This window comes from Onychomys torridus, chromosome 14 (assembly GCF_903995425.1).
Source record: "Onychomys torridus chromosome 14, mOncTor1.1, whole genome shotgun sequence".
NCBI lineage: Eukaryota > Metazoa > Chordata > Mammalia > Rodentia > Cricetidae > Onychomys > Onychomys torridus.
The window spans coordinates 25,216,388-25,228,899 of NC_050456.1; positions in this window are offsets into that span (position 1 = coordinate 25,216,388).

Below are 12,512 nucleotides of genomic sequence, written 5' to 3' on the forward strand. Positions count from 1 at the left end.
ATAAGAAATCTGGGAAGACTCCTTACAGAAAATGTCTTCCCTTTTTCTGCCCTTACGTCCATCTTTCAACCTGCTGTCTTGGAGAAAGATGTAGTAGCTAATATTTCATTAACAATCTTGTACCATGAGATGCCATGGGGAGGGTCAAAGCCAGAAGAGGAAGAGGAGCTCTGGGATTCTTGGTAGTTTTTAGAACCTCGTGCCCTAAATTGTGATCTTGTTTTATGCAAGAGGATGAGGCTCAGTGTGTTTAAACCAGATAGTGGTTTCTCCTAGTCACAGTTGAAGCTCTTCATACTGCTAGCATGGTGCCTAAATTGATAACTGCTTCAAAACCCACCTTTAAAATTTTATTTAATTGCTGATTCCAAAAAGAATTAAAGCTGTGGCCCCAACCAAATAGCTGCAAAAGTGTGTAATTACACTACTTCTAAGAAAGAGCACAAAGGCCAAATGAGGAGACAAATATTAGAAAGGATGGAAATGGTCTCAATATATAAAGTCATAGAAACTGCACAGGAAATGTAAAGGCAGATCCTACTCCTTCTCTAAGAAAGAAAATATGGCAATATAATTTAAAATTATGTTTAAGTATGGATAATTGTAATGAGTCCTTCTCTGTACTGCCTGCTCCCAAATAACAACACAAAGAGTTCTCATTAATTATAAAAACTTGGCCTATACCTTAGGCTTGTTCCTAACTAGCTCTTATGACTTAAATTAACCCATTTACCTATGTTCTATCGTGCGGTGTTACCTCTCTTCTGTCTTGCACCTCCTGTTTCCTCTATGTGTTTCCTGGTGTCTCCTGTATACCTCAGTTCCTCCTTCTCTTCCATTCTCTCCCCAGAAATCCCACCTATACCTCCTGCCTAGCTATTGACTGTTCAGCTTTTTATTCCACCAATCACAGCAATACATTTTCACACCGTGTATAAATATCCTACAACAGATAATGAAATTAAAAATGTAGGGGCTGGAGAGATGGCTCAGCCATTACCAGTACTTGCTGATCTTGCAGAGGACCTGGGCTCAGCTCCCAGCACACACATGGTGGCCATAACCATCTGAAACTCCAGTTCCAGGGGATCCAATGCCTCTTCTGGCCTCCAAAGGTATTAGGCATGCACGTGGTGCACAGACATACATGCAGATGAAACACCCATACATATAAAATAAAAATAAATATTTTAAAACATTAAAAAGCAAAAGAAGAGAATTGGCTCCAAGGATAAATTACTAGAGCATTTAAGGAAAAAAAATCAAATTCAAGTGATAGTTGAGAATTCCTCCATAGGGATGCATGGAAAAGTTCCACTGCATAGCTGGGTTGCATTTGAGACAATAAAAGTAACCAGCAAGATTATATAAAAAATGAATGAGATCAGAGAATCACATATAAATAAATTGTGACAACTGTGATTGAACACTGGCTTAGTACTTCTTCATTGCTAGGTACAATTCTCAGCATTTACAAGATCAAAATATGGAAACTGCATTACCACCTGATGAGGTAGTTACTGCATTATGCCCATTTTTCGCATGTGGAACTGAAACCCAGAGAGTTCATATTCATTCAAAATCACACAGTAAACAAAAGACCAATATTTTAGGTATTAGTTCTAAACTATACTTCAGAGTTAATATTATACATAGTACATGAGCAGGTCGGCTTCTTGGTTCCTTTAAATGTGGATTTTGAAGATTGTAGAGGAAGGAAAAGGAATTCCAAAACACTATCCAGAGAAAGATGAAAAGAAAATTGATTGGATGAAAATTGGAAAACAGGGAGAAAAGGTCAAGGCCAAGGACTGCATTAAACTTTGAGAAGCTACAATGAATTTCAACATGGATCAGATGAAAGCGAGAACTTGGGGTGTTATAAAGAACGGAGTTTATTTTACCATCTACTTACTAAGTGGTACTGCGGATTAACCTAGGGCTCTGTGGGAGCCAGGCAAGAGCTCTTCTCCTGAGGTATCCCCTCAGTCTTCCCTCTACTTTTTTAAAGTTCTGAGTCAGGGACTCACTGTACTGGTTGGTCTTGAACTCTCTCTGTAGCCCCGGCAGGCCTTAACATTTTGATTTTCTTGCTTCAGCCTCTCAAGTAGCTTGAGTTACAGGCCCAACAAGACATTTTATCTCTGGTACTGATAGTCCTTAAAAGGGGAGGATGAAATGAGATGCAATGCTTAGCTCTGAAGATTTTGTAAACCACTGATATCCATGCTTTGGCGTGCATCCTTCTGAGAATACTCCCTATAATTCACATAACTATTTAGGAACTGCAAAGGTCCTTTTTACCTCATCCTCCAATATTCTACTCCCATGACATTGTTCCTTAAAGCTCCACCCCCTCACTCTGCCCTTCTTGAGTTCGATTGATGGGAAGGAGCATCAAAATTCTTAACAATCCCACACACTACTCCATTCGAGGTATTTTCCCACTGTGTTGTCTATTATTTGTTCATAAGCACACAGGCCTTAGATAAACTACAAGCTTCCTTGGCAGGAGCTAGTCAGGACAGGGCACATGCTTGGAACTGAAGAAAATGTGCTGAATGTAAGCGACCACCTGACAAGCCATATACAGTATTCTCGATTTTGCAGTTCTTGAGACTGGGTAGTGATGATAAACAGAAGTGGATGGATGGATGCTGCTAACTGGGACCAGCAGTGGAAGGGAAAGGCAGAGCAGAAGAAAAGAGTCAGGGGTGTTGCCAAGTTGTTTCTTTCGAGGAGTCACCTGCTGACCTTGTCCTCTAAGGCTAGAGCGGGAATTGCTGATTCTTTGACCTTTGTCCTTCGAAGGGTAAAGAAAACATCCCCAGAGTAGCCCTCAAAACCAGAAGCCAGAAAGAGGGGCAGACTGAGCCTGGCTATCCTGGCTTCCTTAAGGTTGTGTAGTAGTTTTGTGTAGCCTTAAATGCTTGGCTGTGACCTCTGTTTGCCCCAAGGTCAGGTCAGCTCTGAGCACAGCTTACAGATTAAACCCTCTGGACCTTCCTAGAGCCCAAGCTTTAACTGGTTCCAAGAACACACGCCCAAACCTGCATATTATTTTCTTTGGCCTTAGAGGGGATGGGGCCTTCTTTTAAACCCCAGGTTCAAAAGGCAGAAGCTGGAATTTATGCTGAAGTGGAGCACCGGGCTCTGGGCTGAGCAGTGCCCTAATGCAGGTGAAAAGCACGTATTGATTACTTAAAGAAAGTTAAAATAAAAGCAATTTTTCTCCCCATTTCGGCACATTGCAGCTTTTGGCCTAGCCACTCGTAGCTAAAAAAGCATTCTTTCCTCATAATCAAGCTTCAGCTGTCTGAATTTCAGGCCGAGCCTCTCCTCCTGAGCTCTGCCGAAGAGCTGCTTTAATTAACCATTATACCACAGATGTTATTGATTTTTTTTTTTTTTTCAAATCGGGTTGAAACATCATTGTGCTGGATCATGGCCAAAACCAAGGCCTGAATTTGTGTGTGCGCGCGCTGTCTTTCTGCATACCTTATTAGTCTCTGTGTCTGCTAAGTGCAGTCCTTAGTATTAACTCAGAAAATATAGAATTGATTTTTTTCGCTCAGCAGCCGCGATCTAAGGGCTCGTAATTTGAAATCTGAAAACCTGGGTCTGAGGAAGTCTTTCTGCTGTGACTCTACACTTCCTTGAAGTAAGCTTTTTATTCTTTAATTTAAAAAAAGAAATCTCCCTCTGCCTTTTGACTTGTCTCTCAAACACACATCTGGGGGTTTCACAGGAACCTGGCCCGTTCCTTGCCTCTGAACTTTGTCAGGAAAGGCCCCCAGAGTCTTAATTCTTGTCCATCCAACATGCTTGAGCAGCAATGTCAATGGTATGAGAATTTGAAATCCAAGCGTCTCAACGCTTTTTCTGTTTTGGAGGAAAATGTGGAAGGCCTTGAACAGAATCCTCTGAGCACCGTGCAGGGCATCAGACAACAGGGCATCTGCATTCCTCTGGCAGCTCACCTTCCAGTGATGAGAAACTCAAGGACCCAACAATCACAGCCGGCTCCCCTCGGTTCTGATAAGGCTTCTGTGAGTTTAGTGATACCTTCTTTAAATGTAATTTGAAGCTTTTAAAACACTGTAATGGCAGCCCTTGACCTTTAAGACTCACATGGAGAAAGAGAGGTGGTGAAAAATGTTTATTTACTCAGCATTATCGTTAAACTCCCGTCCTCCCCAGAACCAGCGGTCCTTTTATAGTACGGAACTCACGCATGTCACCCTCATTCTTCCTACAGGAACCAGACAGGCCCACTTGAGCTGGAGAAACAATGGCCTGTGGCGGGTCCTATGCCTCAGTGCGAAACAACAATGCAGACCTCTTGACGGATCCCGGCGTCGTCGCGAGTGGGATCTGGCAGTTGAACATGTCTGCTGAACAGAAGTTGGAAAAAGAAAAGATCATCTTGTAAACAATTAATTAATGTTTGTCATGAATTATCATTTTTACTTCCTTCTCGAGAGGCTCAAAGGGAATAAAAAGGCATTTTTGCAGGTGGTGGTATTCAAACTAAAGGCAATCAAAGGTTTGAGAGCTGAGGCACGGCACTCGGAGTCTCTAAGGGTGAATGGCGCCAGGATTAGAGCACAGCAGGGGGTTGAGGGCTTCAGGTGTGAAGCTTAATGTTTGTGATCAGCAAAAAAAGTCTTGAATTTATCTAAACTGCTCTTCTGCTAACAGTACTTCTAGCACATAAATGTTCTGAAACTGACAAGTGTTCTCATTGCTCTTCTAATGCAAACATGATCTGCATTTGAAAGATGCATCCCTTTTGCCTAATTTAGAATGTGCATCACAAAGGGCGTTAGATGATGACCCACAAAGAGATACAAAACACATTCTCTCTCTCTCTCTCTCTCTCTCTCTCTCTCTCTCTCTCTCTCTCTCTCTCTCTCAACATGCTGCATGCATGTGCACACATGCAAACTGTCTCTTGTATGGATCTTCTCTGAAGCACCTAGCAAGGATCTCGTGTGACTGGTTTTTTCCCCTTTCTTTCTAGATTTCTAACACTCAAATTAGGTGACTAATCATCTGGCCCATGAGGTCTAATTCTTCTAGTTCTTTTCCATTTAATTGGGATAATTGCCGAGAATTTGTTTTCCTAATTTTTAATTTAACTAACTTTTTCCTGTCCACTTTCCTTCAGTAGCAGTATGCTGAAGGTATCCAACTCATACAGAGATTTAAAATCCTCACCATGCGAATGATGTTACAATTTCCTAAAGAGTTCTGATTCGTTTGTGACCTCCCAGAACTAATGATGTGGGCAGGTGTTGCTGATATTTTAAAGGTTGCTACAGTCCACATAAACACATCTGGCTACTTCCCAACTCCTTTTCATAATTTATTATTGATCTCTCTTCATTTTGTCTCCGTATATCAACAAACATCATCTACTTCATGAACCCCAAGAAGAAAAAAATATGACGCAAATGTTGATGAGATAAAACTTGATGGAATAAATCAAAATTTGATAGGGATGCATGAATCTGAGCCTGGAGTTAATTTTTAATCGAACGCTCCAAAGTTCTTTAGCTTTCCTGTGGTGCCCAACCTTTTTCTTTTCTGCATTTCCGCTCTCTTGTATCAGCCACTGATTGTCAACCTAATGTATTCCGGGTCTTAGGGCTTCCAGCCCTAAGGAATCCAAAATAAGGAAAGCAAATGGAGGCACACGTTTGTCCCCTTTGCCTCGTGCTCTGGGATGGTAAAGCTGAGTACCACTCAGAGGCTGGTGTTTCCATTCTAGACCATGGCATGGGGATTTCTCTTGAATCCAAGTGTGCAATGCAAACCTGTGGGCTTTGGAGAGATCTCCCAGGATTGATATGGGCTTAGGTAGAAGGGGCCAAACTAGAGTCTTGTCAGGCCAGAGACCTGAGAGGAGAGTTTGGAAAGTTTAGAAGAGAAAGGGAAGTTTGGAAAGAAAACCAGCAGAGCCTCTGAGACGGAATGAGGTACACTGCAGGTGTCATGGAGGCTGCCCCGGAGTCTCTGGTAACTTCCAAGACTAAGTAAAATAACTTCCTATAAAAGTAAATTTCTTCTTTTTTTTTTTAATAGGTCTTCCAGGCTAAGGTCTTACTCACTTAGTACTTTCCCTTTTTGTAAAGATGTTAAAATGCCAGTAAAAGCCTAATGCCAACTGCTGTAGGGAGAGAGAGAGGGACGGGGAGGCAGAGAGAGGAAGAGGGATGGGAAGGGGGAGGGAGAGAGGGAGGGAGGGGAGGAGAGAGAGAGAGGGAGGAGAGAGAGAGAGGGAGGCGGCTGGGGAGGGGTAGGGAGGGATGGAGAGAGATGGGGAGGGAGGGGGAGGGATACAGAAGGAGAGGAGTGAGTAGCAATAGTTGTAATCCAAATGATAGGATGATTCATGACACCCAGCACCCAGGGGGAACTCCTAAGGCCAGTGACAAGGCTTGTTTCTAAGTTCCAGGACCCTGGAGCTTTGTCACCATGGCTCCCCAGGTTGCACTGCCTTCCACAGCTGCTGATCTCCCCACCCTGCTGAGGAACTTTGCCCTGCCCCTGACTTTGTCTCCAGTGTAGATGGGGTAGGAGAGAAGGAAGGGAAGCCCACCTTTCTTCCCTGCCCGCTTGCTGACACATGTCCACTGCCACTGGCTGTGACTCAGTCACTGTTCTAGGCAGCTGTGAGGGCATTCAGTCGAGAACCAGGGGTGAGGAGCTGAAATGGATCCCCAAACCTTAAAATTTGAGTCTGTGTGCCTTTTATTGGTATTGAGGCAACTTGCCTAGATGTGAAAAGAAAAATATTTTGGCATAGGATGAATATTTACGAAAGCACGTTTTTCTTAAACATTAATTCGCCCACCATAAAAAAATTATATGCAAGAAAAGTATCAGAGTTGTATGCCTCTCCTAGAAGGAAAGGAATATAACTTTCCTATTCTCTTTGCAATGTATACAATCAGATACCCCCGACCCTCTACCCCCACCCTCCACCCTGTCTGTTTAACTGCTAGTTATATTGGCCTGAGCAGTATAGGAACAGTTTCCCGGACTGCTCGGAGTTACCTCTTCTTCCGCCTATAGTAGGGAACCAGGGATTTGAGAATATCGTCTTCCTATAAGCTGCTAATGAATGCTCCCCCCAACCGGCCGAGAATGAGTCGATGATGAAAGAATTAAGAATGTTACCACTTGACTGGCTCTCCTGGTTGGATCTGTCTTTTCCAATGGGATTGACCTTTCTAGGACTTGTGCCTGCGTGAGAGGTCCCACCCCGTCACTATTTTAAGGGGATCTGTGAAAGGCTCCTTATTTCGTGTGCCTCCCCCACCCACATTAGGCCACCACTGTGTGCTAGTGCTTGAAATTAATCAAGGGCCCCTTCTAGGAAAGGGATTCCTCTTTGAGAGAAACGGAACTGGTGGACACTTTGCTGCCTTCCCGCGCACATCTCTTGGCCCTGCCAGCCCCTGTTTCCCAAAGCTCCCTAGACAAAGCCTGGCGACTCTGGGGAAGCAGCGAGGAGCCCAGGCCCGCTCCTGCCAGACAGCTGCTGTTTGAACCCAGTTCTGACCGTAAAATCAAAAGTGGGTCCGAGGGAAGCGGTAAACACGGTGCAATGAGCCTTTTGAAGGCAGCTGATGCCTCATTTGGGGTGACATGTTGTGGCTGATGAGTGTGGATGATGTGGGGTTTTCGATAAGTGCCTCATCAGTATCCTCATCATGCTCGTGTTGCTCTGCCGCGGCGTGTGCCCTGACTTGATTGTAATTGCCCGAATCTGCTCCCGCTGCTCAGGCGCGCACAGTAATATGCAATAAAACAGCAAGGAGTGAATGTTAACCGTCTGAGTTCTGACACGGTGGCTCTGTGGTTCAAGATCTCCATTAAGGACTGGGGAAGGGGGGCTGGGGGGGGGCGGGCTGTAAGAAAAGAAGGCATCAGAAATTTCCCAGGGCCCGCTTGTGTGATGAAAGGGAAAGAACAGAAATTAGGCGCCATTTAGTCTTAGATGCTCACAGGTAGACACTAACAGGTAGTTTGCTGGCATAGACTTGTAATTAATTTTTTTCCATCCCCAGGTGTCCCTGGTTGGCTCATTAGCTCTAACAGCATGCATGGCTGTCACCTTTTTCCAGATGTGCATGGTGGTCACTTTCTGCAGGGACTGCCCGACCTTCAAGCACTCAGAGCCCAGAGTCTGCTGAAGGTTGTTCCAGGTAGAGTTGCTAAGGGGTTGTTTTTCAGAGGACTCAGAGGCAGACCTCAGAAACAGTAACCAAAGGACCACTGCCCACCAGCTCTCGTTCACCTTCAGTAGCGCCCAGGGCGGCCTGCAGTCTTCTTTGTTCTATGAAGTTCACACATGTAAGGAAGCCTTGCAGGCACCCTTTGATACCCAACCTGCTAGTGTCAGGGCGTCAGGAGATACAGCTCTAGAGGAGGAAGGAAGGTGTGCCCACCCCAGGTCTGTGCCATCACAGTGGCAACAGAACCCTTCTGAGAAAGAGGGCTGTCACGTGGGTACCCCTTTCCTTTCTCAGGCAGGTTATTTTAAATGAGGGAGGAAGGGGATGACTGGAAAGGAATGAGGTCATTTTCTTTTAAAAAATTAATATTTCTCTCTCTCTCTCTCTCTCTCTCTCTCTCTCTCTCTCTCTCTCTCTCTGTGTGTGTGTGTGTGTGTGTGTGTGTGTGTGTGTGTTATGAGTGTGAGTGTAGGGGGTTATGTCTGAATTCAAGTCTTCAAGTTTGGCAGCAAGCACCAGGCCATCTTCATGGCCCCAGTGACATCACTTTTTGAAATTATCCTACACTTTGCACAGCCTGGGTTCCCGTGCTAGGTCTCATGATAAATATAAACACTTGACAATGTATATAATTTCTGTATTATAAACCTAGTTTTCTTGGTCTTAGCCCCCCACCTGCACCTTTAAAACCTGAGATGAATCATAAATTGTTTATCTTTTATAAGTAAATGCTACTACTCAATGTATTATCTACCTAGAAATATACTCAAGGCATCTCAACTGAGATACCGCTATTCATTGAGATTTCCTATTAGCTGAGTTTTGGGGGAGATAGTGGCAGGAATTTTAGAATGGGATTTTAATTACATATGAGAAGGTCTACCACTGTGTTTCTTTTTAAAGAAAGTAGAGTTTGCTTAAAGGTATCCCTTTTTTTCTTCCCACCCCACTTTATAATAGTGTCTTTTCAGGACATTGCAGATGACATTTGTTTAGACTGTGGGTTTTCTCCTTCTTTGAAAAAAAAAAAAAGCCTTATATTTGAAACTAATTAATTCAGCCTACACTCCCCTTGGAAGCCCCTATACAGATGGGATTTCATTAACTGTTTGAATGTATCAGGAACTGCTTAAGAGAAACTCTGCCTGTGTAGATAATTAATAGAGCAATCCCCAGAAAGACCACCTCCACAGTAACTACCTGGCCCTTGTTTAACAAGCCTCTCAATTTAACCTCCCCTGCCTCTGCCCTCACCAGTCTTTCACATGAGTAGCCAGGGGCTTCTTTTCCTGCGGGTAACTGTTTCAGCCCACTAAGTCCCTGGTAGCCTTCAACTTGGACATGAGAAGAGAATGAACTTGGCCTTGTTTGCCAGTGTCTGTGATAATGTGGGAGGCAGCCATTCTCTGTCCCAATGACAAGCTTTGCTTTGAAAGTAACGGTCCCATCCATGTCTTGTTACTCATTAAGATTTAACCCTGAATTTTTAGATTAAGTTCTCACACAGAGTCATCACTCTCTTCTGGAACATCCCTTCACGCAAAGTCTTTTCATTTTCTTTCTGCCTTAACCAGATGTACAGTGTTAGTGGGTGGTGCTTTGAGCAGCTGTTGCTTTTGATCCGAGAATTGGTGTGTTTCAGAGGTGGATCATTCCTGGACCGAGTTCTGGCTCCTCTAGTCAAGTTGACATTTAGTAAAAGTCGTCACATTAGCACATGACCCCTTAGCAGGTGGCTTTGTCAATGAAGTATTTTAATCTCTTAAGAACGAGCATATTAAATGTATGCAATTTGGAACAGTTTTTTTAAAAGGGGAATGAATGATTGTATCAGAGAACTGAAAATGCATGAACCGTCTCTGCTGAAAGTGTGAGAGCTTAAATTGGTGTGTTATTGGGGAATGTTCCGGAAGGAAAAGCTAAACCAAGAAGTGTTATAAATGCAACCAGGACAGCAATAAATTTCCTCTAAGCAAATGATAGTAGTTTTTTTTCCCCCAGAATTTATGATTAAGAATGTGGAAACAAATAATTTCTAAAATATTGTGCAAACAAATGATTTCTAAAATATACTTGTATGCATACTATTTCTAAGATCTGTTCTTAACCAATATTAATTCATTTATATGATGTTCCAAAGGAGTGGTAAATTGAAAAGAAAAGGGAAGTTAATAGAACTTACTAGATGCACCTATGTGCCTTCAGATTCACATCATTCAAGTTTAGCATCTATACATTCATCTAACGTGTGTGCTTTACCATAAGTCTGAAGTCAAGGTTTAACAGAGTTTTGCCCTGGCTTTACAGTTTTCTACTGCAGCAATTAAGAAAAGGTGAAAGGAGGAAAGTGAATTCTGAAATGTAAGAAGCTTTAGTTAAACGGCAGGTTTAATCAGCAAGAATGCATAAGTCAGCTCTTTGATAGAGCAGCAACCTGATTGGATCCAGGCTTAAAAGATCTGGCTGTGAATTCTGCACAAGCTGAAGGATGTGCAAAAACTGCAGCATCAACAATTCATTTCAAAAAGGAAAGAAAACACAAACAAAATTAACCCTGGAATAGCATTACAACAGTAGTAGATAGGGTTGCCATGGGAACCAGAGAGACGCTGGGTATCAGAACTACAACCTGAGTTTACCTGGAGGGATGGATGTACAGAGGATATACTTGTGGGGCCTCATGTTATCAGCTGACTGGTGATGTCTTCTCTGCACAGAGTCTTAGCACATGCTGTGTACTGATAGTAGAAGAAACTAGGTCCACTTGCTTATATTATCTATACTAAGTCGAGAATTGTTGATACCCTATTATATAGTTTCTTGTTCAGGTAGTATGAGCAGGGCTGAGAATCATTTGGTGTTCCCATTTAGTTGTCTGGATCCTGGTCCTTTCCCCATGAGCTGTATATTAGGAAAACAAATGGCCAGCTATCCTACCAAGTCTCAGCATTGACTCCTGGCTGCAAAGGGGACTGGAGTTTGGTAAGATCACATGGCCTTGCATTAAGCCAGCAAGAGCCAGGGAGCCTTCCCCTGAAGAACCAAACTTCAAATGTGAGTTTATTTGAGCAAAGGTTTGGAGGAAGTAAGTCTCCCCAAAATGAGTTACCCATTCTGATAAAGGTCCCAATCTCCCTGGCACTTGAGATAGATCTTTAGGGCAGAAACAAAAATGTTCTCAAGTTAGAACCACAGCCCTGAGATTTTGGCAAGTATTTGGACTTATTATAAGTGACTATATTCTATCCCATGGTCATGCAAAAGGAGCTTTAGTGGCCAATGGTGGATTCAGAGTCTGCTGGCATTGGGGTCAGAAGGAGGGTGAACTGAAGACAAGGAAGACATTGGCTGTAGAGAAAAGCAGCCTGTGCCCTAGTGTGGACAAGTAAGACATCCCTATCTTTCCTAAACTTGGGACAAAAGAGATAAGCAAAGATCTGAGTTTCATGCACCGCCCCCCCCACCTGCCAATAAGGAGACCTTTAAAAGAAAAGGGAACGCATAGAATAAACTAGAAGTGGGTCTCAAGACGGACAAAGGGAATGCAAAATTAAAGTCTTGATGTGAAAAGGAAAGCACAATGGAGCCTTCCAGATGAGATACCTTTGGAGAAAATTTCAATTTCACTGTTTCTTTTCTTGCTTGCTTTTTTCCCCCCCTCACAGATGTGTTCTGTGGAAAGCCTGAAAGCCTTTATTATTATTATTATTTCTTATTTTCTTTCTCTTTTCACTGTGTGATACACGTTCTTTTTTTCTTGAAATCACTTCTAATGGGGAGACAGTTCCCTGTTACCCTATTTTGTTTCTGGAGAGTAGCTGCAGACAGTGATTCTTGCATCCAGTCCTCTCTTGTTTCATTTCTTATTTCCTCTCCCCTTTCCTCCCTTCCTCCTCATCTCTTATTAACCCTTATGGTTCAGGCATCTTGTGATTTACATAAAAATGTCATCCCCCCCCTTTTTTTTTAAGAAAAAAAGCACATCTCACTTACTTTTGGACATAAACTCAAGTTTCTGTCTATGACTTTGTGTACTAAACTAACGGGCGCAGTCTTGTTAGCAAGCAGGCAGTTCATGTTAATTTACTATACCTATCGTGATTTTGCCTATGTGTTGAAGGTGTTTGTAAAGGACAAAAAGATGTGTTTTCATCTGAGCATTGACTGACATAACCCATAGCATTCTATTTTATAGTATTGCTAAATTGCTGGCTTTTCAGAGTCTGTAGCTCTGGGTTGGGACATGACTTAAACATGGGATGATGT